The sequence below is a fragment of the Nestor notabilis genome, unplaced genomic scaffold (assembly GCF_000696875.1).
Source record: "Nestor notabilis isolate BGI_N333 unplaced genomic scaffold, ASM69687v1 scaffold7408, whole genome shotgun sequence".
Lineage (NCBI taxonomy): Eukaryota > Metazoa > Chordata > Aves > Psittaciformes > Psittacidae > Nestor > Nestor notabilis.
Genome location: NW_009940496.1, coordinates 29,626 through 56,559, shown reverse-complemented (window position 1 = coordinate 56,559; position 26,934 = coordinate 29,626). Strand labels below are relative to the sequence as shown.

The 26,934-nt window shown below is 42.3% G+C and overlaps 1 protein-coding gene across 1 annotated transcript in view; it reads left to right on the top strand.

Annotated features, from left to right (window-relative positions):
- The window catches only part of LOC104410266 (lipoma-preferred partner homolog), a gene marked incomplete at its 5' end in the record, with an annotated part of 114,546 nt that overhangs the window by 72,650 nt on the left and 14,962 nt on the right, over window positions 1–26,934 (top strand). The gene's annotated exons all lie outside the window — the stretch shown is intronic.

Here is a 26,934-nt window from a genome sequence, read left to right as displayed (position 1 = left end):
CGGTGCCTTTAATGAAATATGTACAATGGCAGTGATATATGGGCTTTGTTAATTGGCTTTTAAAAACTAAATGATCTTTTGATGGAATATGTACCTTTTAAACCAGTTCCATTTTTGTTTGCACTAAAATGATTGCACTATAAAAAATTTAAGGTTAATTTCATGGCAAGTTTGACCATGTGCAAAGCACTGAAGACTTCAGGAAGGTGCATTCATAGTATGACTGAAGCAACTTTATATAACTGGAATTAAACATTTCACTGACTTCAGGCTGGAATTGAGTTCATCTGCTTGCAGACTGATAGCTTCTTTTCCTCTTTTTTAAATCAAGCACACATTCTTCACCACTCATCTGCTTTAGTTTGGGAAAACATCTGCATTAGCCACTATAGTAATGGTTTAAGATTATTTAATCCCATTACTTATACACTTCATTAGCCTGAGTGAATTGTTGGCAAGGCTTCAGTAAACTTCCTACACTGAAAGATAAAAGGATACAAAAAGGAAAGGGAGAAGGATTCTGTTCCTTGTTTTCTTTCAAATTTATCTTCTACCTATTTAAGGGATAAAGAAATGGTAATTGCCTGGTTGCATACACATTTGTACATTCTGTGGTATGCCTTTGCAGTTCTGAGTACAGAGGAAAGAGTAAACATTTAATAGCTTGCTTTTTATATAACCAGAAGGGGGCTTTAAATGTTTATCCATGCAGTCCACAAAAAAACTGGCTATGGACTTAACCCAAAACACATCTGGATCCATCTGCTGCTGCACATGCAGGGGAAAGGATGGCAATGCTGATGGGACTACGTATGTGTTGCTGGACTGCTGGTACCGTGAAGGGGATATGGAAAGCAAGAATCTCGCAGTCTGATGCAGCAAAGGGAGGGGAAAAAACCCAACAAAAAACCAAAACCACCACCCAAGCACACATTAAACTCTTAAATGTGGAAGAAACAAGCATTGGGATCCTGAGTCTCAATACCCTTGAGAAAGCTCAGGATCTCTGCTGTGCCAAAAGCCAGATCTACAAAAGACCTAAGCACCTGCCATGCTGTTGGCTTTAGGCCTGAGGAGTTTGTGTCATAGAGCATATGTCTCATTGATTTTTCAATGAAATGAGGTCTGCATTAGTTTCAGTAGGATAATGAGAGCCTAAGTACGCTGAGGGCCTGAACTAGGCTTACAAGTTTTTCTTGCAATTGAATTGGGGGCCCTTATTGCTGAAGCACAATATGAATGCTTTTGCCTTTAGATGTGTGATGCTGTCATACTGAAGTCAATGAGAGTTAATGACCTGCTTAAAAATCGAGCCTGTGCTTAACAGTTTTGCTGTGTGGCCTCTGAATTTTTTCTTTTCCTTTTGTTGTTTTTCGTTGTTTGGTTGTGGGTTTTTTTTTGAGCTTGCTCGGGTCCTATTATCAGAAACTGAGCTGGACACTTGAAGCCCTAGTTCTGTAGGAAATCAGTGCGACTGAAGAACCCAGGCTTAGATTCCTGTGGACCTGAATTCCCGTGAAAGGTGGAACCTGTGTTACTAGACCAAGATTGCACAGCTAATCCATGGCTGTGGCCAGCTGAGAAAACCAGATTGTCAGCTGGTATAAGTCTGAGTAATTTAATGAAGCTTGTTTACTAATCTGCCTAATTCACACTGATTTCTAGCACACTTCCGCATTTCCCCAGGTCCCAGACTCTTGACCTATTATGCAAGCCATTAGGCCAAGCTTCTTCCTTTATATAAGGAAAATGAACTATGATATGCGATACATAAATTCATGAATACTTTGATTTTATTTTTTTAATGATTCCTTTTTTTGACTTGTGGCCTTATGTGCATAAAAACTGTGCACCAAAATAAAAATACATGTTTTTCAACAGTTAGAATTGGCTAATCTTCTCAGTTTATTATGTGGCTCTTCTTAGTTGTGGTGGAGAGAAGCCATAATTAAGATTACTGCAAAGAGCTGTATTTAATTATTGGTTAGTCAATACCAAGCCTAAATAGCCTGCAGAAGGGTTGTTTTCTTTTTCCTTTTTTTTTTTTTGTTTGTTTTGTTTTGTTTTGGGTTTTTTTGTTTTGTTTCTGGTTTTATTTATCAGTGACCCAGCTAAGATGAAATTCTCCAAAATTCTGAATTAACATTTGAGGGGATCGATCATCAGTTAAAAAATAAATAAATGCATATAGATTTCCTAATGGGAATTTGAGACCATAGTTAATTTCTTTCACACAAATACCTCCCACCCCCAAAAGCCAGTCACTATCATTTCCTGTTACATCTTATGAATGCAGTGAGTTCTGTTGCCAAAGTGTTTGCTGGTTTTGCTCTGCATCCAAGGATTCTTTCATTATTGATGTTATTTCTAAAAGAGTACCAGTCTTCTCCATTAAGACACTTCTGCTGAACTAAAAGCAACTGTAAAAAATAAAGTGTTAATAGGAGACAGATGTCTCTTAGTCATTATGACAGTCAAGTAACATCTGAAATATCATGATAGGGTTTCCAGTGTAACCAGTGTACTGCTGTACACGTGATGAATGCTGTGTCTGCAGTATGCTATCAGTATACTTTTTCCCTCCCTTACAGGGCAAATTCCTGACAAAAAAAAAAAAAATTTGGTTTGCTTCCTCTAAGTAGCTGAAGAGATTTTAGTCTGGACTCAGTGCAGAAAAAAGCTTAAGAGTAGTATCAGTAGAACCGTTGTTATCAAAGATTGAAGAGCAAGATGTTAAAGCAGTGCCAGCTGTCTGCTTTCCAAATACTGTATTATCATAAGGACTGAACACAAGGTTAACCAGGCACACCAGTCTGGCAAGAGTGATGCTGCTGTTTTGTGAATGGGATGTTCCTTGATGTCCAGATTACTTTCTCTGGGACGTGGAAATTTTCCTCCATTCTTTATCCCCTTTCCTGGCAGTCTGGTGCTTGGCAGTTGGAGATAAACTCTCTGAGGCTGAGGACTGATAGGTGCTGGATACCAGCAGTTAGTGCAGAAAGCAGCAAGATCTTAGAGATGCTCCTGGCCTCTGAGGATTTCTTCTGTCATGTCCAAGTTGATGTGACCCACCTCTGGGCCCTGAGAGTAGGACCATGGTGTGATGGGGAAGGGGAGGAGAAAGCAGAAATAACCAACCAAGGAAAGCAGAAATAGCCAGGGACAGATGAAAGACGTTTGGGAGAAGTGGTGGACTAGAAATGATGAACAATTGAAGGAAAAGAAAGAAACTCACATGTCTGTCTGTCTAGCTAGAGTGGGGGAAGATAGTGGCTATGCTCTGCAGTGCCCTGTGGAGACCCAGGGATCGAGGTTTCCTGTTTCTGCTGCACGCTGCAAGATACAGAGAACATGACCCCGAAGATCACTCACGATTTTTCAGGGTGAGGTTCATCTTTCCATAGTACTAAAGCTGTGGAAGTGCTTGAAGGTGGAAGAATTGTGCCCTGATCACTGCTGTTCCCCAGATTTAAACTTGGGGTCATAGTGCTCCACGTTTTTCCCCCTGATGATTCATTTTGTGAGAAAAAAAAAAAACCAGATCTTCAAGGTTTCTCTCTTAGACTAGCTTCTAACTTTCTGGCCTATCAGAGGCTGTAGTTCTGTAGCAGAAGATAGATCAGACCAGAACACAAGAGAAAGGCTCATGTCCTAGGAAATGGTATGACTAGGGTATGACTAGAGCTGTTGGTACCATGGAGCATGCTCGGGAACCTTAAATTTGCTAATCATTCTGAAATGTTGGTGTTAAATCAATCTGTGCTTCAATGAGCACAATATCTGGTAAAACTGCTATCGGCTTCATTGCGACTGGTACTGTAAGCCTCACCCCATGTGTGCACGTGAGCGTGGTGGTTTGAAAGCTGTGCGAGAGCAGCTACCTCCAGCACATATGGTTTAAAGTGTAAGGTTGATCCCTGCAGTAAAATTACATCTATTTTTAAAAATAATTCTGCAATTTGTAAGCAGAGATTACAGCACTAATTTAGCAACCATGTAACAATTCAAATTGAACCAGAAAAGAGAAACTATAATTTAAAGATTTTTTTTTTTATGATACAAGTTTTCTTCTTTTTAAAGTAAAAAGCCCTTTATTCTTGTTTTTGTCAAGCAACGTATTGAATTTGAGAGTAATTTATGGAAAGTGCTGCCAGCATGGTATTGTGAGTGTTCCACAATTTGAATTTAAACTGCTCAATGGGATCATTAAGACTATTATGCCTCCTTTCCAAAGAGTTTGAATTCAAAATGACAACTGGAACAAAAATATAAAATAAACTAAAGAGAAGTCACGCACTCTTTACGTGGTGGAATTTTTCTGCCCTCGAAATATTTCATTGAGATCAATGCTCTTCCTCAGTGCTCTCCTCAAAAAAAGCTGGTGTTGCTAGTTTTAGTTTGGTGCTCCTGCATGAGTCATCAGCAGCAGGGAGCTGAACCTGTGTGACCCATGGATCTAAAAGCACTAAGTCTCAGCTGCTGTAGTGGAGAGATGCAGCTTGGCTGCAGCAGACAGCAGCAGGCTCCTGCCCCGGGTATTTCTTAAGTACAACAGAAGATGTCTGTGGGCATAGCAGACACAAAACAGGTCCAGAGTTTTGTTTTGCTTACAGGCATGTTTTAATCCTATTCAGTATTATCTGTGATAATTTTGCTAGTCTAGGAAACTTTGGGGCAAAAAAATCATGGCAAAAAAAACATCATTCCTGGTAAAACTGAAAAAAATTATTAAATCCCTTAAGAGTGTTACAGCCCTTTCTATTAATACCACCCAGCAACAGTTGATGTAAAAAATACAGATGGAAGCTGGAGGAGGAGTGGTAGCCATAAGCTCAGCATTACTTCTTTGAGTGATAAATAGTCTTGTGCAATCAGGGGACAAAACAGAGGAGGATGGGGTGCTATTGCATAAACTGCACCTGGAGCTTCCAGGAGTCCAAGTCTTAGGAGGTACAAAACGTGTGTGTGAGAGAATATGTGAATGAAGCAGCTTCTGTCAGAACTGGGACGAATGCTGAACTTAGCTGACCCTCTTGAAGCCTGCATCTGTTTTTTTCAGTGGCCTACCAGCTGTTGTAGGGGATGGGTCATGCTTCTGATTTTGTCACTAGACAGGAGGAAAAGGTTCCTTTGCAGGGAGACTGGGGTCAATAACCTCCTTTCTAAATTGGAATTATAAAGAAAAGGGAGAGAGCATACCATGAGATGATGAGGTATGCTATAGAGGAACTCCTCTGTGGCGACTCAGAGGCTCATATCAAAAGAGGACAAGGCCAATTCATCTTGCTGTTCAGCAAGGATAGGTCAAGAAGTCTACAAACCAGGAAGCTGTATTTTTCTCTCTTACAGCTTTGAAGACATGAGACCATAAGCCCTGCCAAGAATTGCAGTGGACTCACTTTGACGGAGGATTCTTGGAGACCACACACTTGTCTGCTGGGGAGGGCTTAGAGGATGAAATTATTCTTTTCTCAGTGCAGCAGCGAATGCTTGGCTAACTGGCACAAGTCACTTGATGGGATTAAAAGTGTAGGGCACCCTATTTTCAGTCTACAGTAGCTGTTGGCCTTCATGGTGTTGACTTTTGTGAATGCAGCTTATTGATGTTGAAGTAGATAGGCAGAGCATCAGGCCACAGTATAACTGACTTTCTGGAAAGCTGAACAGGTTGTTACTTCACAAGAAGACCAGCTATGGATTGTGGAGGTAAAGCATCTTGATGCTACAATGATAGCAGTGTTATGAGGGAGATGTTTTTGGAAAGGTCACTGTAGTGCTGGGCGGCATTTTAATAGATACTTCTGTGTTAGAAGACTGGGTGTGAAGTGTTGATTACCTAGTTCAGTGATGTTTTGGTAGCTGGAAGTTTTGCTTGGGATGGATGTATCACTTCCCACTCCTCTCCGTTGTCCATCTTTAAGAATATGTCCTTAGTAGATGAAGACTCCTCCTCCACACCTGGGCTTGCACAAGGCTTTTGTGATGGCTTGCTAGAATCCAGATTTTTTGTCCTGCATGTGTTGGCAGCTGTAACAACTTAAATTGTCTTGTCTCTGCCTTGCGCTTTTATAATTAGATGCATTTTTTTGTATTTGATTATATGAAACATAGATTTGACATGTATAATCTAGAATAACTGTACAATAGGAAACTTTGTGGAGGAAATTCTTTGTGTAACTCAAATAAGATCATATTGTGAAGTACCAGCTACTGCCATTCAGTGAATTTCTTGCCTCACAGGATAAATTCCTCTGACCAACTGTATATTCTTAGGTAGAAAATAGTCTCCCTTTCTGCAGGACCAGTGGGGTTTTATGGGTCCTGGCGATACATCTGCTTATGCATCATACCACAGTAGAGGGGATAATGAAGTCATTTAGCAATGACATCAAGCAGTGCATTGAGATTTTCCTTTAGAAGGTAGCCCAACTCTTGTCTGCCTTTTAAAAACTAGCAGAAACAGCTTGCAAGGGAAGAATGAAGTCTTATGCACCAGCATTTTTGTAGTAGTGGGAAAATCTTCATCATTTGCAGACAAGTATAGATGGGTATTAGATCCTAAGCCACATCTAGTGTTTGTAAGCATTCATCTCTGCTCTTCTTTCAATTGTACTTCACCATCTTCTCAGCAAACTGTTTGCTGCTTTCACCCTTTGCTACCTGAGTAGCATCTAGAGATCCCACTGTAATAAACATTCATTGTGGTGTGTCAGTGAAGACAGGCAATAGCCTCTGCCTCTAAAAACCTTCCCAGTAAACAGCAGCAAGTAGGAGGAGAAAGGCAGTGGCATTGCCTCCACAGATTGTAGATAGAGAACTGACTCCAGGAATATCAAATGCCATTTTAGGGCATGGATTTCCACTGCTGGAAGCCTTCAAGGACAGGTGTGGCAAACATCTGTGAAGAACAGTAAAGATCTAGTCAAGCCTTCTGTAAGCAAGGGCAGAGCCTTTATAGGATCTTTTATAGTCCTGCTACCTCCTCTTCTGAGCTCAAGTGGCCTGTCCAAGACCACAAACGTAGCCTGCAGTGTACAGCAGAGGTTTTCCACATCCCAATGTTCTGCCCAGTTGCAGTTCAGCCTGAAAGATCTTCAAGTGAAGGGGCTACCTTTCTTTTCTTCCCCTCCTTGAACCACTGCTGTTTAGGGTCTGGGCATGAATATGAAGAGCACTTGAAAGCTGAGAGCTTTTGAATGTCCCAGGAGGGTGGGAGGTACCATGAGAGTGTTCCCTTCCATGAAGTCCTATTGCTTGCTTGTTAACCCTGCATAGTTATTTGTCAATTCAGACTGCTAAAGACCATTATTTTAGAAAGGCTGTGATTTATGTGAAATAGGGCCTGTAATTCAGGTGTGTGTTTCTGCCAGATCCATGCATTATTGAGTTTGCTCTGTCCTTCGTAATGCAGTGATGTCAAAGTGCTGCAGTGTCCAGAGGTGAAAAAATCAGATCTCAGTGAAGTAAATACGGGCTTAATATTCTTAGCAAACCCTTTTGATTACTTGGCATCACTGATCCTATGCTAGCAGAGCTGCTGGTAAAGCACAGGCCTTGAAGCCAGCTGTGATACCTGCCAGTAACAGAGCTGAATCTGTCCTGGAGGGGCTGTGTTTGTATTTAGCAGATACCATTTGCAGTTAGCAGACTTGCAGAGAAAAGAAAGTCTTGTCTTGCTTGCCGTGTGATTCCAGATGCCGTCTTACTTTGGTCCAGACAGCTATTTGCAAGCCCAAGTGCCAGGGGGCTTTTGCAGCATGCCACTTCAGCTGTCTCCTTGGTGAAGCCATACTCCAAGGAATTTGCTCTGGCAAAAGCTCAGTCTGCGAGTCGATCCTCCCTCTAGCGTCCTGTCTCTGTTTCTTCAGGACAGCAGTTTGCGTGCAATGCTTGTTTGCAGTAGAGGAAACTGTTTAACTTGCCACCACACACACACACACAGACCCCACTGGGCTTGGTAGATTTCTGGTTAGAAAAAAACAAAATCATGCCAGTTTAGGGAAAGCACAACAAGCACGAATGATGACAGGAGAAAACGTTTATTGATTCTAAGAGTATGGTGAGTGTTTGGTGCTCATGGAGGGTCAAAGCAAATTGCAAGTATGTTGTTTTTTCTCAGCTGTGTTGATTATAAAGCTGTGGGCCAAGTAAAATATTGACAGAAGATGTAAATCATCCACTGGGGTATTCTGGGCAGAAGGAGAACCAGATTATAGCTCAACTCTGGTGCTGTAGCATTTGCTGGGAACAAGAAATTATTGTGCTCTGGTAGGCAGCAGCTTTCACAGGAGCAGAGAGCATGTTGGTTAATGTTGCGAGCGAGACCTGTGGTCCCTATGTCTATGCCCATCCCTGAGGACCACCTGTATCAGTCGAGGCAGCAATGGCACCATGCGCATCAGCGAGCTTGGAGCTGGCGGGATGTCTGGGCGGTTTAAAAAGAGTGATTAGTTCCACACAGCATTGCCCCTACTTTTCCCTGGCTGCTGTTTCCTGACAATTGTTTGACGTAGAAGCACCATGTGGGTTTCTCACAGCAACCTTATGCTGTAACTCTCAAAGCAGATTAACTGCACAACTCTCTGAGGCAGTGCAGTAAGTGCAAGGAATCAGAAACTGGTGGCAATTTTTCTGCTACATGCCCATGTTTCTGAAGGCTTTTGTTGTTGTCAAAAATGGAGCTTTGGCGGGCGGGAGGGTTGGGGAACAAACCAGGAACCTTTGTAACATCTTTGGTTTCAGGTATAAAGCAGGAATTCAATAGGCTTCTTCAGGCACTGTAGGAATCTACTGCTGCAGATGCTGGGGACTGGAAAAGATCTTTCTATTGTTTTGATTCTTATTGTCTTGCTGAAATTAATCTGCTAACATGTGACAGTTCAATGCTGTGGCTCATGGTATTTACATCCTTGCTTTTGAGTCTAACACTAAGTGGCCTTCTGTTGTTTTCAGATTCTCATGTTACCTAATGCTTTTCATTTAGGTATTTCTTCAAACTGCTCTGAAAATCTAAACAAATAATGGTTATGGTGGTCAAAACCTAAAAGTTGCTACTGTCCAAACCTGGATACTTTCCCTTGCTTGTGAAGGGAAATGTAGATAGGGGGAGGGGAGAAGGAACCAGTGTTGAAATGTAAAGTAACTTCCAGATATTATCAGGGGTTGGGATTTTAAGTATGAATATTCCATTAGCTCCTGACAACGTATTTTTTGTTTAAGGACATGTTTGAACCAATACACCATCTTGGCGTTCCACCAAGAGAGGTATCTGTGTAAATGCAGTCTGTGTTAAAGCCAGACAACACTTTTAGAAACTTATTTAATATTTCCTACAGCAAGCCATCTGTGACTGGTCATATTTTAGGAAGCGAATGAACATTATAGCAATGTTCTCCACTCTATTTGAGTAACTTCTAGACTTTTTAAATTAAATGTGCTGCCAAATATTTATGTTCTGTTGTGAAAAGAAAAATATTTGTTTGACATGCTAGTCTCCCTGGCAATTTGCAGTTGTTTGCTCCTCTTAGGGGCTGTGCTTTTCTTATTGGTTGTGTAAGGCAAAAGAAGGATATGGGCATCTCTGAAGCTGCCTTTTGGGCTTGCTGCTTAGCAGCAAGTAGTGGCAACTGTAGTACATGATGGGGCTTTATGGTGAGGGAGAGAGGCTGAGCCCTGGGTTCTTGCATGGAGGATGTGGTGTGTGATGGGGGCAGGCTGGGGGCTGGGTCGTCCCTGCTGTTGGCACTGGTGGGTCGGAGGATGGTGGAATAGCTCCTGTGGCAACTGCAGCACTCCTGCCAACATGCGAAAGGTTCAAGAGTTCCCAGAAAAGTCAAACCGCTTTGCAAGATGTCTTCCAGTGCATCTGCCACAGGGACTGCAGCCATCACCAAGGCAACCAAGTTGCCAGCATTTAGCAGCAGCAAGGCAGAAGGAAAAATAAGTGATGGCACTTTGGCATGGCAGTAAGATTAAAGTTTTATAGCAATATCACCTCCAACCAGACCAAAAAAAAATAAAAATCATAAAACCTCTTCTTTCTGCTACTTAAATTTCAAACTCTTTTATAGAGCTTCTGCATCTCTTAATAAAATCCTTAATTCATTTTGAACATTTTATTGTCACTTTGGATAAAAGTTTAATCAGGTAGAATTATTCCCCTTCTAATATTCCCTTAACCTTTGCATTTTAGACTTAGACCATATCAGTTAAATTTTAAAATCACTTTTTTTATAGACTTGAATGCCCCCATCTCTGGGTTAGAGGGTACTTTTGTACAGAAATGCTGTAGTCTGTCTTGAGGTCATGTGAAAACTTAAAAGGCTCTAATGTGAGCACTGCTCACTTTCCACTGAAGTCTTGCATGCCCTATTAATTACTTTAATGGTGACATGCTGCTTTAAGGGAGTTCTTTATTAATACCACTAAATCTTTTTTTATTGTTGTTTAAACACTTCTTCTTTCCTTTATGTAGATGTATTTAATCCCTTCTGTCTTTAAAATAAATGAGGGCATAACTCCACATGAGGTGTTTTGACACTTTCAGTTCACCTTCTCGGGAGGGCTAGAGGAATATTTTACTCCCTTGTCTGTAATGTCCACATACCAGCTGAGAAGTGCACATCTGTACTTGTGTCTGCAATCATGTGTTAGATTACTGGGGTGGAAGCAGTTTTTGAAACCTAGTATCTATATTTCCAGACATAATATGCAGTGAACTTGCTTTTACTCTTCAAGGATGTTGAGATTTTAGAGGTCAGTTTAGCTTTCTTGTTGGAAAGTGAAGCCCTCCCAGTTCAAGAGAGGACTTAACTTATGTTTGAGCCTCAACCTAGCAAGGAGAACACATTGATTTGCTCTCCTCAATCTGAACTCTTTAAGTAACAGTATTCTGATACATAGCATTCACTATACCAGTTTATTTACAGAGTAGCCCTTTTACTGCACTAGCTAGCTGGTAAAGCGTTGACATCCATGCCTGCAGTTGGATTTTAGCCTAGCAAATCTTGGGTTTTGTTTGTTGGGCTTTTTTTTTTTTTTTGGTAATTTTACAAAATACGTCTTTTTTTGATCCATATTAATTGCAGATTTTCTTGGTCTGGGCAGGGGAAACAAGGTATGAGAAAGACATTATATTCAGGACCAGAACAAACATTTTCAAAAGCACATGACTGAGAAACTTATTGATTTTTGGTTTGCTAACCCACTCTTGACAATGAGACTTGAACTCTTACTACCAAGTAATCTTATTATTTAGTCACTTTTGAAAGTTGCATCTCCAATAGCCATTGATGGTGGTTTCTCCATGGGACTCTCACACATTTGATATCTATAAATAAATTTCACTTCTTCTTAAAGAAAATCACTGTGGGTTGTTGAAAAGCTAACTGTGAAGAGGTTTCACCAACAGCGACTAGTCTTTTCTTTGGTGAAGGGACAGTGGGTTTAGGCTGGTTTGTTTGGGTTTTTTAATTTTGTATGGGAAAAGTATGAAAATGTGTGTTATACTGTGGGATCTGTCTCTTGACCTCTCCTCTCCCAAATGGTTTCTGGCTCCTGAAATCATCTGTGCCCACCTGGCTAATGGTAATGGTTTCTGTGCATCCTTCCATGCCCAGTGTATACCTGTACATACACACAGACTTGCACAGGAAGAATCTGGAAGCCTGAGTTTGGTCTGAAATGATTTGGCAGTTGTCTGGGAAAGGTATTTCTTCCTTTCATGGACCTTCTCTTTGGTACATCCAAATTGCTCTGCAGTTACCAGTACCACACTTGGCAGTTCAGTGGGCAAAGCTTTTTGCTTGCAATTACTATTTTGTTTTTAGGAGTAGGCAGTATACTCATGCACTTATATGGTACTGAATGGTTAATTTTGCATTTTCAATTTTTGCTAAATGGCACCCTTTGTGTTTTAGAATAAGCAGCTAATTAAACGGCAAGGCTAAGTGCTATTTGGTGGGCCACAGGTGTAGTCACTCTAGATTAGACAAGGAATCTGATCCTGTAAATCAAATCAGTCTAACATATGGGCCTGCTCTCAGTGATCCTGATTTGAATGTTTTCTTTGATATTAATGGGAGCTCAATCGGACTTCTGGTACCCAAGACAATGTGGCTTATGAAAGCGTAAGAGGCATAGACCCCATCTCATAAAGTGAACCTCTTGATTATGTGAGGAATCTAGGCTGGCTTCATTAAAAAAGTTTTAATTTATTTTAAAGTAGAAGGTAAGTAAGGAGGATTCAAGTGAATTTGAATGGAAATTCCATAAGATGAACTGAAAAGCTAAACCCATGCTTTTTTCCACCCTTTAAGCTTGTGTTTTCTTCCCTTTTCCCTTGTGGTTACCTTGTTTGTTTTTTAAATAAATAATCATATTTTAAAGCAGTGTAAATAAATTGCAATGTGTGCTCCAATGGGGTGGATAAATATATTCCATCTGCTGGGGAGTGATTATTAAATAATTCACCAGTGGCAATCCTAGGAGTGGTTATCCATTTTCCCCTCATTCATGGGCAATTTTTTCTACATCCCGTAGGAGCTCATTATGTTTTCTGTGTACATAATGTTTAATAATTTTTAAAATCTGGCACTAACCCTTCCACCTACAGATTCTTCAATTTTTCCAAAATATTTGTCCGTGTGGATGCTTGTATGTGGTGGCAGAGGAGGATATTTGTTTCCTTTCTTCCTTTTTTCTTTTTTTTTTTTCTCCTTTGTGCTGAGGGAAGGTGGGCATTGGTGTATGAAGTGAGGCAGAGAGTTGGGAAACAAATATCCTTGTGTGCAAGGGAATTTGCTTCTGCGCAAATGGTGGATGGATCACATCCCTGCTCTCACCCTTGTATTGGAATTAGCATGACTTCAGGGCTGTGACAGCAATCAAGGTTTAGCTCCTACTTCAACATTTATAAACAAAGGAGTAGGAAGCAAGGAGGAGTAGGGCATGCATTTGGAGATCCCTGTCTTCTTTTTCTCAATATTAGGAAGAATTTCTCATCTTCTAAGGGACCCGGAGTAAACCCAATGAGCCCGGCTTGTGGAGAAGCAGCAAGCAGTTACTGATGAAAGCTAGAGCTGTATACCATCAGTAGAAAAATTGCCACAGATACGTGGATTGGTGGGTTTTGAGTCTGAGTTTAAGGGAAAATCTCAGTTTCTCCTGATGGCTAGCAGACCGAAAGGCCTCCCATGTGGGCTTTAAGCAGGGAGAGTGGCTGGGAGGAGGACTGGATGGAGCTGGCACGCAGCAGGAAGCTGAGCAGTCAACAGCTGGCACCTCCAGTGATGAATCCCATTTCAGCAAGGTTCACGTTCCCGTAACTGCATCTGCATCACAGGGCAGGAGGTGAGGGACCACCATCCTGTCCAACCACCACTGCCTGATGCCAGTGCCTGAGGTCCTGTGGTCAGAGCTGGGCTCTACCCCAAGTCTGGAGGCAGATGTTTGCAGTTAGAGGACAATCACCACCTTGGTGCTAAAATGTGTAATTAGCCACAGGAAATTCTTTCCTCAGCTGATGAGGATGGGAAGGTAAAAGTGTCTCTTAATGCTTTCACTGTTTTTCTAGGGAGTTGAGAGAATCTGGCTGCCCTCACAGGAGTCCTACTCCCAAGAAGGTAATGCTCTCTGCTCTTCTCTCGCACATGTCCAAAGGGCCATGCTGTTAGCCAGAGAGAAACAAAACCCTGTCACTGACAGGCAGGGAGCTGTTTTCCTTCTCCCTCCCTCTTTTTCACATTCCCTGTAGGCATGTGCAGACTGAATTTCAGAGGCTCTGTACTAAGCAGCAGAAAGCAGTTTTTCCCTGGGACAAAGAGCAGACTCTAGCAGTTTGGTTTTGGCTGTAATTTCTGAATGGTTCTTGACAGGGAAACTCTTCCTTTTGTAACTCAGTTTTGTTGGTTTGTTTTGGGGTTTTTTTTGGGGGGGAAATATTAATCGGATGTGAATTAGCAAAACCTTGAACATGTTGCATGTTTATGAAGAAAGGCTCTTCTTTCCTTTGCAAGACACTTCCCAAGCTCATATGCCACATAACTTCATCATAGTCAAAACTATGGTCAGAAAAACACTTCCTCTAACTGGTTCCTGTGCAAAAAAGAGTTTTGCTGCTCTCAGTCTAGGATTGAAGACTTAGAACACTGAGGCTGGTACTGACTCTGGGCTCTTTTCTCCATTACGTTTCTTGCTCCAGACGGTTGGTAATTTTCACTCCTGGTAATGATCCTCCAGGATGAAAGAGCACTGGGAACCTAATATTCAGGTGAAAAAAACTGTGTCAAGTGACCAGATTGAACATGAAGTCCTAGAGCAAATGCACAGTATGTTCAGCACTACAGACATGCAAAAGAGGAGGTTATACGTTGCAGAGCAAGGGCTGTGAGGGTAGGCTGAGGTACGCTGGCCAGCACACCAGCTGCAGGAGAGGTTGTTTGAGCTCAGGGTTTGCTGGCCTGCTCTAACTTAAACCTCAAGAAACTGGGAAAAAGATGTCTGAGGACTGGAAAGGTGTTTGAAGGACATTGGCTGGAGCTGGGGAGTACAAAATTACTGCCATGCTGGCTCTTGTATGCCCGAGGTTCATCCTTACATTAGCAGTTCTCCAGCTGTACAGCATGGAAGTCACCTGCGTCTGCTTGCAGACCTGGACTGCTGGCAGTTGGGGATGCCATTTAATTCTGTACTCATTGATGTCCTTTGGCAGTCCTCAGTCCAGGACTGAATATTGTCACTTGAAAGCAGCAGGAACAGCAAACTCAGTTCTCTAGAAACCTGAGCTCAGGATGTAGACAGAGGTATTTCCATTACATCCTTTTGTCTTCTTACCCACATGTGTTGCCACTCCCATGGACCTTGCTGTCTTCAGGTCTCTGGGTCCCTCTTTTTGTGTGCATTTCCTGTATACTACGGTGATCCAATAGCTGTGTTTGCCCTCTCTGTTAAGCACATTCAGAGAGAGAGGAGAAGTGATTGGGTCAAATGACAGTTTAAGTCCAAAGGCAGATCTGGGAAGATGACCAGGCTTCCCTGTACCACACAACCTAAGCACCACTTCATGCAGCCTTTTCTGTAGTGGTGATGCTGGCAGCACCTCTGCCTAAATGCGCAGTGAAGGCCTTGCACAGAAAACTCCCACCACAGGTCACACGCTCTCAGTACTGACACAAAGCCTGTCCGCTGAGCCGTAATGCAGTGTAGCATGTATTACAATGTGCCGTTAAGCAACTGTAGTTGCCGAATGTTTCTGGTTTTACATAAAGCTATTCTGCAGAGGTTGTTATCTGATTTTTCTCTGGTACTAAGAAGAGTGGTTGAATCAGACAAGAAACCTTGTGGGTGGAATACATTATGTCCAAAAATCAATCACAAAGTAAGGTAGGAATAGAATTGAGTTTATTTACAGTCCGTTGACTTTTATAGTTAGTACCATTTATTAGAGAAGATGAAGAAGAAGAAGAAGAAAATTAAGCAGAGGGCAGGGAAATGTTTCTTTGTGATATTTTTGTGCCTGGCAATGGAAAGAGATGTGTGTACGAGCTGACAATTTATCTTCTGCCCTGAAGAGAAATGACTTGTTCTCAAATGGGCATGAAATGAAATAGTGCAGAACACGATAGGAACTTTTCTGAGTAAATGGGTCAATTTCCTGTCATTCTCTCGATAATTGTATGTAGAACACACTACGCTCCAAACACTGGCAAATGTGTTGTGGGTTTTTATTTTTTTTTCCTCCTGTTATTTTACTCCTCTTGTAAATGGGTGGAAAACATATTCCAGTGCTGGCACTGTTATAATCAGCTTTTGCCGGTGGCTAATAGCAGTCCATTTTCAGTGAATGCTTATTACCTCCAAGCAGTCCAAGACAGTACATAATAACCCTGCACTGTGTAGACTGGTACTGCTAGGAACAAGAGGTAGTTATGGGGACTCTATTGCAAATGCCCCATCACAGCAGGAAATTCACTTGTCCCTTTATCTTCTCTTTCCTAATTGCAAAAAAAGCCCTGGTGCTCTAGCTGGAGTAGGAGCCTTGTTTGCCTTCTGAAACTTTCTGGTATAGTTAGGGGCTTTCTGACTGGCTATCCCTTAGCAGATTGATGCCTTTTCCTCTGCTTACAGCAGACCTCACTGTTACTGAGGGGGCATGGATTCAAGTCAGACTCACTGAGGACTGAGCTGGTAATCTTACTTTGGCTGTTAATTAAAAAGAAAAGCAGTGCTGTAACAGGGGTTCAGTGGGTGATGATTATGGCCTCTGTGGCAGACTAGGTAAATCTTACTGCTACAAGTTAATACAGTGATGGAGCTTCATGGGTGCCTTTAAAACTCAGTCTTAGGAAAAGAGGGAGAATGTTAGAGGGTTGGCTCCAAGGAGCTGGATTATGGCTGTGGGAACATCTGTATAAATCCCAAACACTTGATTTTAGTAACTGTCCTCCCTCATAACTCCAAGCTAAGCAAGACCTAGACTTGTCCAGCCCATCATACATAGCATTACGCTCTTACTTGGAGGTTGTAGGAAGGATAAAAAAACAATCACAGCCTGATGAGGACTGCAGATACCTGAGCTGTGATGCATTGCCTGATGGGACAACACAGCCCTGTGAGAGCTAAAAGCCATCACTGCCTCTCCAGTGACTTAGAGACATGTACTCAGTTGTACAAGAAATGGATTTCACCTGAAGATGGTTGGGAATTTCTGTTTTCATCCCAGTTATCCCCAAAAAAGGAAAATCTTAATCACATTTTGAAGGATGGAAATTAAAGCCTTGAAAGGAAACCCCAAAACAGATTTTTCTTTTTTCTCCCCACTAGTAGAAAGCTGCTTCTTGTAAGTGTGTGAGGATCAGGCATTTCCATGTAAATTTTCCTTTGCAAGGGGAAGTCAGGGACATTTCTTAAAAACTTTAAACAAAATATTTTTTTTACCAGCCCTAAGTACAGCTCTTCAGAGAATATCCCCCAGAGTCAGTGTCACCTTCATTCTGTGTATGTGGGACAGGTTTCACTCCCATGGAAGTTGGATTGAGTCACAGTTTTAAAAAGCCTATTGAAAGCCTCTCCACACACACTAGGGTAGGAAAATGGCAGCTTCTAAAAGGTGTCTAAGAACAGAGAGGTCTATTTGTCTTTTATGTATACTCCTGATGCAAATGAACTGGAAATAAGGATGCCCACAGGACAGATCTTCAACAACTTCTACTATGAGGAGAAGAGAGGAATTCATGTAGCAAACCCACTCCATGAATCAGGCGTTGCTAAAGTATATTTACAACTGCAGGACGGCGTTGGCCCTGCTTGGCTTTTTTGTAAGGCTTCAGACTCCAGGAGTCATGAGGAACTGGAAGTAAATGATCACTGAGCTCCATCAGCAAAGAGGATGGAGAAATGTGTGCTGTTTATTCCACCTGTCTTTGGAAATGTGCAGCTCTGAAGGACTGATTCAGAAGACAGTTATGCTCAGTAAATCTGGAGTAACTCAGCTGCAGGAGATAAGGTCAGCCCACTGTAAAAGCCACTGGGAGAATCGGGTCAGAATTCGGCTGTGCTGCTGCTTTGACCAGAGAATAAGATCTAGTGACTCTTACTTAGAGCAAAATGCAAAACGATCAAGGGCAGAATTAGTCATTTTCCCCATGTTACATAACAATATTTTAGCAAATATTCTTCTCTCTGAACGTTTAAATGCATTGCTTGAATAATTACAGAAGACAATGTGGTAATAATATGTTCCTTATGTGTTGGAAGCAAAGCACTTACTCTGGTTTTACTTTTGCAAAATGTATTAAACTATTTAGTTTTTGTTGATGTTTACACACAGGGTATTGGGGAGGGGGGGTGTCGTTTGTTTTTATACTGCTATTTCTTTAAGGAAGCACTGGGGGGAGAGGGGGGGTTGTCTGATTAGGAGACAACTGTATTTCTGTTAAGTGTGTCTGATGCTTGTGGTGGAATTCATCCCAGATAACTTCATCTAGCTACATGCCATGTTCTTGGTCTGACATACACGTCTCTTGGGAGTGATGGTGGAGACTTGTTGGTACCTCTCAGGGAAGAATATTTTAACCAGCCCTACCTACAGCTCTCTTGTGATCGCCTCAGTGTCAGTGTAACCGTTGCTCAATGTATTTAAGGCAAGCCACATCTGCGTACCTAGAAAGTGGGTTTTCCTCCACCTATGGCTCCCACGTGGCTTGGTTGTTTAGTCATGCTCTAATTCACTCTCGTTCAGAGCTGGCTTTACCAGAAAAGGCGGTTATGACTATTTTCTTTGACACAGCCAGGAAAAGAAAGTGGAGGTGCAGTATGCCCAGACTGTCTTATGAAATGTATGTGGTTAGGAAATGGACCCTGGATATGAGTGGCCCAGGCTCTGAAACCTCCTCAACTGGAGGGCAAAACTGCCCTTTCCTTGAGATGTAGGGGAGACGTGAGTGGAGAGGCTGCTTTGAATGAGGTCTTGTTGCACCTCCAATTAATGCCAACATGCAGAAAATACCCTGGGATGTGCAGGGCCAGAGAAGGGCATGACGTGCTCATTAGGAAGGTGTGGGTCAGGACTGTGCCTGTCCTCCCACCACAGGCTCCCAACCTGCTCCAACTCCCCACTTAGAAAAGCACAGGGTTAATACAACTGACTGCAAAAAGGGGGTGGAAAAGGGTCTTGGGAGATGCATGGTGGGCACCACAATGGGCATGGCAATGCTGTAGGGGCACAGCTGTATGGGCTGCAATAGTACCTGTGGGTAAAAAGTGGGATAATTTCTTTGGCTGGCCAGCCAGGAGGGGTTCTTATTGTCAGAAATGGATTTTACTGGGCTTGAAACTTGGATTAAGAAAAAAAAAGACTGTGTTAGCTCCAGACAGAGATGCATCCTGGAATCTTGGAAACTGTTTCACTGCTGGCTTTGGGAGGAAATTTTGGCTTTCTAAGTTACAACATGACTGATATGTTCTGTTTGTTTTTTGAGAATTCTTTTTTTTCTTTTTTTCATACTCCCATGACTCAAATCCATTTGAATTTTTCCCATTGAACCATGTGTTTGTAAGCTCTGGCTTGCATAGCATTGCATTTAATATTCTGGGATTGGGCAGTGGAGGATGGAGGAGTGTTTTTCCACTGCTACCACAGCAGTCTTTAGCTCAGTGTTGCAAAGCACAACTTTTAGCACAATTCACCACACTCAGTTATGCTCTGACTCCTCCCATGAGGAGCAGGCACAGGGGTTTTGATCCACTAAGACCAGCATTACTGAATAGAAGCACTACAAATAGGGGCATAGGCCTTGTCTCTTATACTGTGGCATCTGTTTCTGGCCTGAAAAGTACAACCTGCATGAGTGTCACTGCTCTTCTGTGCTTAAGCAGGGTCTGTCCTTTAATGACATACAGGGGCAGAGTCTTCTTAACCCACCTTCAGGCCATTCACACAGTCCCACGGATCAGAGCACTGACTTGAGATGTAGGATATTTAGGGCTGATTTGGAAGTGAGAGTTGGAAGGCTTCTTGAAGCTTCTAGTCTTCTCCTCCTGCACTGCAGGATGCAGATGGTTGGTGTAGGCATCTCTTGCTTTCTCCTAGGCAAGCTTTTCTTCCTTACACAGGTAAATATTTGCTGGGCAAGAGGGAGGCAGGTGAAGGAATTGATGCTATCACCATAAGGTCAAGCTGTTTGCTGGAGAAAGGACACCATTGCTCCAAGCACACTCTAAAACACACTGCAGATCCAGCTCTGCAAACAAGGTGTACAAGGGCATGTCTCATTTGTGACTTGCCACCAGCCTAAGTGTCCAGCCAGCATTGAACAATCAGTGCATAAATGGCTGTGTGAATGCCTGGTGATGAAAAATGGAGGAGCCTCAGGGATTTTATTTGAAAACCTGCGTGTTTTCCCTTCCTGCCATCTGCACCAGTTCCCCAAGGGCTCTGAGAGCTGACTTTGCAAGATTATTTGCTCCCTTACAAGCTGTTTAGGCAATTGGGCAGGCCTCCAGGATATCCTCCTCATGTGAGGAGCATCCCCACCAGGGTGCTGCCATGGTGTTGGAGCCTGGTGGGAACACAGCCAACACATCTCCTGATGCCCAGGAAAGGATTATAGTCCACCTTGCTTTTTGGGAGCTGGGTCGTTGAAGGGCTAAAAGGGGTAAAAAATTATTTTTTGGTTGCTGCTGTCAGCTGACCTGGCTCCAGTGCACTCATGTAAGTGGGCAGCATTTTCACATCCATGCTGTTTCTTTGACATATCAAACAGATGATATTTTTGAAAGGTTTCCCTAGCTCTTCCTTCCCTCCCCTTTTCTTCTGTCTCCATAAAATAATTCTGCTATAATCCAGTTTGACTCAGCAGGATCCCTTTCACGCTGGCTAATCCCCATATATAGGCATCAGTTCAGGGAGGTGCACCAGCACGCTGCAATATTTTCCCTAACATATTGTTTAACCAGGATGACATTATTCAGACAAATTAATTCCTCCAAGATGTAAACTTGTTCTGACTGAGCGCTGCAGCAGGCTCCCTGAGAGCAACAAACCATGATCTGACATCTTAACAGCTCTCCACACAGTCAGGGGGAGTCTTACATAAAAGATCAGCTATGCATATCTTCAAGGTGCAACTGCCCCTTTCTGTTGATAGATTTATTTTCCAACAGGTTTTGGTGAAAAATACCTTTTTGGGTTTGTTTTTCTTTTTAAGAAGTGAATAGGATCTAAAGCACAAGCCCTTTTGGAAAATACACTGACATGAAAACAGAGGGTAAAGACTATCCTATTCTCTGAAATCCTTGCCAAAGATTTAAAAAATGGGGGTCTACGTGTGTCACTCTTCTTCCATTATTCAGTGAGTTCATCTTGCATGTCTGAGCTAGCATGTTCCTACACAGGATTTACAAAGTTCAGATGCATGTGTAGCTGAGAATGCCTTAAAGCAGGAGGAAGGAAATGAGAAATCTGGTTAACTTAAAGTAGCTGGGGTTAACTTAAAGTAAGCTATCTGAACACAGTCCTGGGTTCATTTCTCATAGCCTTTCCTCCTATTCTGCGTTCTGCTGCTGCCTTACATCTATTTTTGTTTTGCTCAGCTTGAGTTGCTTCACTGTGCTTCTGTGCCCTCAGAAATGGGATGATAATAGTTTGTTCATTGAGACTTCCATGGAGTGACTTCAGAGGGCTTAGCTGACTGGATGGCCATAGTCCTGGGGTGCTGGGAGCTTCTCCTAGCTAGATTTCTCTTCTATACCTTACCATCTCCTATACTAGCAAGAGGAGCTTGGGGAGAACACGTTTTCTTCTATACAGTGGTGTACTGTTGCCAGAGGGAATCGTTAGAGGCTCTTGGTACTCTACCTTAGTGTAGTATCTTCACCATTAGTTGAAACTGAGTTAATGTTACAGCAAGTGAGTGTAACATCCAAAAGACACTGAATAATTGAAAAGGTTTATAATGTCACAGCATACAGAAATTGAGCTAGATGCATAAAACTACCTTAGATTAATTTCAGAGGTTCCCCTCACTCTGTATTAGCTATTGCAGTTGCTTCCCAGTTTCTTCTCACATCTCTTTCTCCTGGATCTGTTTTTGAAAGGTCTGGCATTGGGAATGTACTTTCTTATATACTGCAGTTTTCTCTTTTGAGGGATACTCAGCCTCCAAGCTGTCTCTATGCTTCCAGTCCTAGGTTTATCTCTGGTGATTTTGTGCCCTTTCCTTGTTGCAGAAGTTGGCTTGACCATAGCTTTGAAAATGTTGTCACTCAGACATGCCTAAATGCAACTATCACCTACACAATAATAGCAGAGTCAGCTTGTTGCTTTCCTGCTGTCAAAGCGATTTTTAAGTCTTTCTGGGAAACCTTATACACTAACATGTTTATTTCATACAGATATTTGGAGTAACTACCACATTATTATACAAACCCTGAAATGCCATTAAATCAAGCAGCTCATTAATGGCTTTTGCTGAAGACTCTCTATGATGGTAACCAGGCAGCCTGGGATAGGCCATCTGTCCCTCAACCACATCTTTGGGACCAGTGAAACTGTCCCTACAAGAGAAACCACGTCAAAGAGCATGGCTGGAGTAGATTTCCACTGTGGTACTGCAGAGCTGTTACGTACAAGAGTATTTGATGCTTATCTGTAATGTGTATTAGCAACAAAGGAAAAAATAACTGCTGATAAAATTAGTGGATTAGTAAGATGTCAGAGCAGTAGAATGGAGGGGCATGGACTGATGAACATGCTGGACTCATTTGAACTAAAATGGTTTAATATACCCAACCGTGAGGCCATCTATCTGTCCAGGAACAAAACCGTCATCTTCTGGAACACCAGCTGGAGGCTCATCCTGCAAAGTACCATCCTTAAGAAGGAGCAGAGCTTTCAGCACTGCCAGCTAAGGAAGCCTTCCAGTGTTGTGGCAAAAAAGGTTGATACTAGCCCTTGCGAAAGATCCCCTTGTAAAGACTGGGGAAGACTTGGGTTGAAGACTGGTTGAAGGCTTACCAGTCCAGTGCTGGTGAGAGAGTGCAATCCCCCATCTGGTCTGCTAGTCTCCATCTAATCTGCTAGTCTTTATTCCTACAAGGACACTGAAAGACTGAAAAAGTTGGAGGAAAGAACCAAAGGTGGGAGAAAAATACTTTAAAATGAGTTTGAACAATTTAGCTTCTCAGAGATGATGTGATGTAATGTATAAGATGATATACTGGGTAATAACAAACTTACATAGTAGCAAAAGGCAGAACAATGGTGGAAACAGTAGCCAAACACTCGCAATAGAAATGAGACAAATAGTTTGATGGTCTGACTGGTTACTACTGGAACAAGACTAGTAAGCATTAAGTCTGCATCTCTTGGTGTCTTCAGATGATGCCTGGACACTGTCATGGAAGTCTTGATTTAGTCAAGCCTGTAAAGCACTAAAAATTGTAAGTAGATGAGTTGCCAGGGATTCTGCACAGAAACAATGCTGCGATAGTGCTAAGGACCTCACAAACTGGATTTGGAGTAGAAGGAGTTATGCCTTATTTTGATTTTTGTCATGTTCCTAAACAAGAGTGAGAGTCCAGGCATGGCGGGGAAGATGGGAAGCATGCACATCATATGCTGGCAAGATCCCTGTGTCCCATACATGGCGCTGTCTAACACGTTCCTCCTGTTAGGCCCCTGCCATGGTAGGTCCAGATGTCAGTAAGCCCAGATAATGTCACTGAAGAATGATGATTTAGGGCCACTGGACATTTGTCTTTCTTTGTTCAAGGAGCACAAGAAAAACATTTAGAGGTCGTGCTTGGCGTGGTCGGCCATCTAGGTCAGAAGAGGTAAAAGCTCATGTTTTCAAAAGTTGGCCTCCTTTCTAGCCATCTTGTGGTTTGTCTTCTCTGTGAGAGACTATGGGCTGCATTGTTTTTGTTTTTCCAAGATGCTGAACATACCCCAACTCAAGCTACAGGCATGGAATGTCTTTAAGAAAAGGTGGTTTGAACTAACCACCCTAAAATATAGAACACCCCATCCCTGAGGACACTTTGCACTGTGTGTCTGTAAGTGACTCGTAGTTAAAAGGAGGGTTGTACCCAAAGTGAATTAATTCACACATGAGGCCCTGAAAAGATCAGCTCTACATGGAGCTCTAATCTGAGGAATTCCAGGCAAACAGTGGAGTTTGAAGTGCATGGAAGCAGGACAATTAAATTGGAAAGACAGGTCCTTGGTATCGAGGCAGTATTTTCTCACCAACAGATCTCAAAGTGTTTTCCAAAGCCTGGTAAGAACAAGGAGATGTGGGGTCAGATGAACCCTGGGGTGAGTGCCTGGTTTTCAGTCACGCATTCCAGATCTCAGATCAAATATTTTTGTGTTGGTTTTTTTTCCAGAAAAGTACAGAAAGACCCTGGAGCCAGAAATACTGTATAAAACACACAGGATAATTAGTAACCTCCTGGAAACATGTGCAACGTTAGGAAAATCTAAACTCCAGTTCCTTCCCACAGGTGGAGTCCAGCAGTACTGTAGGCAGTATGTACAATTAAGCTATTTTTATGCCTCTTCATCTAAAAATGTGAGTGTTAAAACATATATAGGTAAAGCAAATGGAAAGCTTAAAATTGCCTGTGTGCTATGCTCATTTGAGCTTGCTGCATTAGCTCTACAAAAAGCCCAGGTTGCTGCTGAACAGTGTATTCCGGCAAAGATTTTGCGAAGAAAAATGTCTTCACCTACAAACGTGGCTTCTTAAAAAGCTCTATGACTTTACAGCTCCAGAAAATACTGACTTTCCCTGCCAACCACAAAGGGGAATAAATGACTCGGGGAGGGCTCAAGTAGTTATACAAAGTGCCTGGATCAACTTTTCCATGGGGATCCTGTAGCTACTGGTCTGATGGCTTAATAATGTGCTTCTGAAATGGCTGCTTTCCACTGCTGTTTCTCCCTGGGGCCAGATTTCCAGCAAGACTCCTTAGCTGCCCTTGCAGAACTGGCAGGAGGATGCTCGCTGGACTTGTGCTGCATGTGAAAGAGCCAACATGAACTTTTCCATAGGAAAACTTACAGGTAGGGCAGAGTTGGGCTATGCTGCCCCAGCAGCAAACCCGGAAAAAAAGACTCAGACTCAGAAAGGCCTAGATTGTTTCCTCATTTCCTACCATTCATTGCCCCTCTCTGTCCCTCTGTCTTTCTCCCTTGTCTCTTTAGAAGCTGGTGTAGCAGCGTGTGTGGGGAGGGACCACTTGGCACAGTAGGGTAGTATGGTGCCAGCAACAAAATCCGTTTCTTTCATTAGGAGACCATCAGCACTTGTCCATATTACCTGCATTAGCTTGATCAGTCAGGTACATGAGCCACATGTTACTACCATACTGTCTTGTCCTTTTGCACCTGGATCTGGTCCATAGAGCCTGACGAAGAATGATCCTTCCTTCTGTTGTTCCTAGTAGGTCCATTAAATCAGCAGCTATGGAAAGATGTGGCTCATACCACTTAATTTTTGTAAGCTGCTTGGCAAAAGGTGAGGGTCAGATTACTTCAAGTGTTCAGATGTTCTTGCTGGGGAAATGGCAATTTCTGGCCTTCAGAAAGGAAAGTTGGAAGTAACTTGTATTAGGATGGAGATGAGCAATTCAGCAGTTATGTTAATGAGAGACAAGCATTGGTACAGGTGATCTCAGACCTTTTAAAAAGCACCAGAGCATGGTCTTTTCCACTGTTATGGAAAGAAAATCCCCATAACAGAATGGAACAGTCACAGAACAGAATGGTCCTGGAATAATGTTTTTCCCTCCTTCCATAACCACTATGATGTCAGTCTGACAGTCCATACACTTACAGGATGCTATTGACTGGAGAATGGACATGTTATATAATACCTGTTATACATTCAGTGTGTTTATATAAATGCAGATTTTATATGTAGCTGTGTTACTGGGAAAACAGTGAGGTTGGACAAGCTGGTTTCTCCTTCCGTTGCTACTCCACTTTGCTTGTTGAATCTCGAGTGCTGTCACAAGACTGGAGTTTGTGTTACTGCTGTGTGTGCCCAAGTGAATCTCTTCTTTTCAAAAGCTCCATTCACATTTGGGTTTTGCTGTTTTTTTCTCAACTGTTCTTTCTTTTTTTAAATGTAATATTTGGCTGAAAGCCTTTGGTGTTGCTTTCACAAACTGGAGTAATCTGGTTAGTATATATTAGGGACTGACAGTTGAGTAGCAGAGTGTTCAGTGTCTGTGCTTTTCATCTTTTAATAACATCTAGGGCAGCCTCCTCAAGTGATGTAAAAGACCTGGTAAAGAAATGCCAACTGTCAGCTTGATTTTCAGTCTGTTCTGTTCTGACATAAACCTTCCCGACAGCTCAGGCCAGTGTCCTTCATATTCCAAATTAATCCAAAATTTCTTGTGGTGATGAAAGGGAAAGAAATTACTTTAGAGTGCAAGTTTACTGCTCTGAACATCCTTGACTAACCCTGCTGACACCAGAGAATTACCACCTACTCAGACATGCCCGTTTTCATTTGCATTCCAATGGTTTTGCCATCTAAGATCTCTGTATCCAAGTCTTCATGTTGTGTGTCCAAAATAAGAATTTTTGTTTTGATTTTTTTTACAAGGATCCTTAATTTTTTATAGTTTGAGAGCAAAAGAACAGTGCCAAGAGGTTTAGATTAACTAGGTAGGCAATTGTGTTACAAGGAGTCTCTAGCCCAACACTCCCACCCCAGCATCTTGAACAGAAGAGTAGGCCGAAGCTTCTGGTTTACCTTTTGCACATCATTCCAGTAAAGATCTGATCTATTGTGAGGGTATCAGTTTGTAAGGTTAGAAGGAAGTATGTATCATCCTTTTTCTCTCACCTCTGTCAAGCTGAGTTGTAGCAGAAGCACCTTCGGAGGTGGGCTGGAGGTGCAGAGGGGCTGATGTAAATCATCTTCTCTGTCTTTCTGTGGATGAGATCATCTCACTGTGCAGGAAGGAAGGCAATGGACTGGTTCGCAGGCTGGAGCATTAGTCTTAAGGTAAAAAGCAGATGGATTTTCACTTTTCTTATATCTCACTTGACTTCCCAGAGAAGTTCCTTATCTGTGCCATGCCATGTCTGGATTCTACTTAGATAGCTGTCTCCATTTTCCCTTTTTGTATTGCTTCCTTCTTTGTCACTCTTATCTCAGCAGGTGGCTCAAACTTACTTCTGCAGACCAGAGACTAAAGCAAACATGAAGGTCATCTGAATGAAGAGAGTAGGGATGTCATTACATCTAAAAATAATCCCAATACCTGCTAGGTGTAATATAGTTGGCCTGGACTTACTCAGGAGCCTGCATTTATTTCCAATTAGAGTCTGACTCTAGATAGAAGTATGGATGTTGCTCCAGGGGATAACTCAGTTCAAGTCTCTGAAGAAATCCTGGCCCCAAAAAAATAAAATTC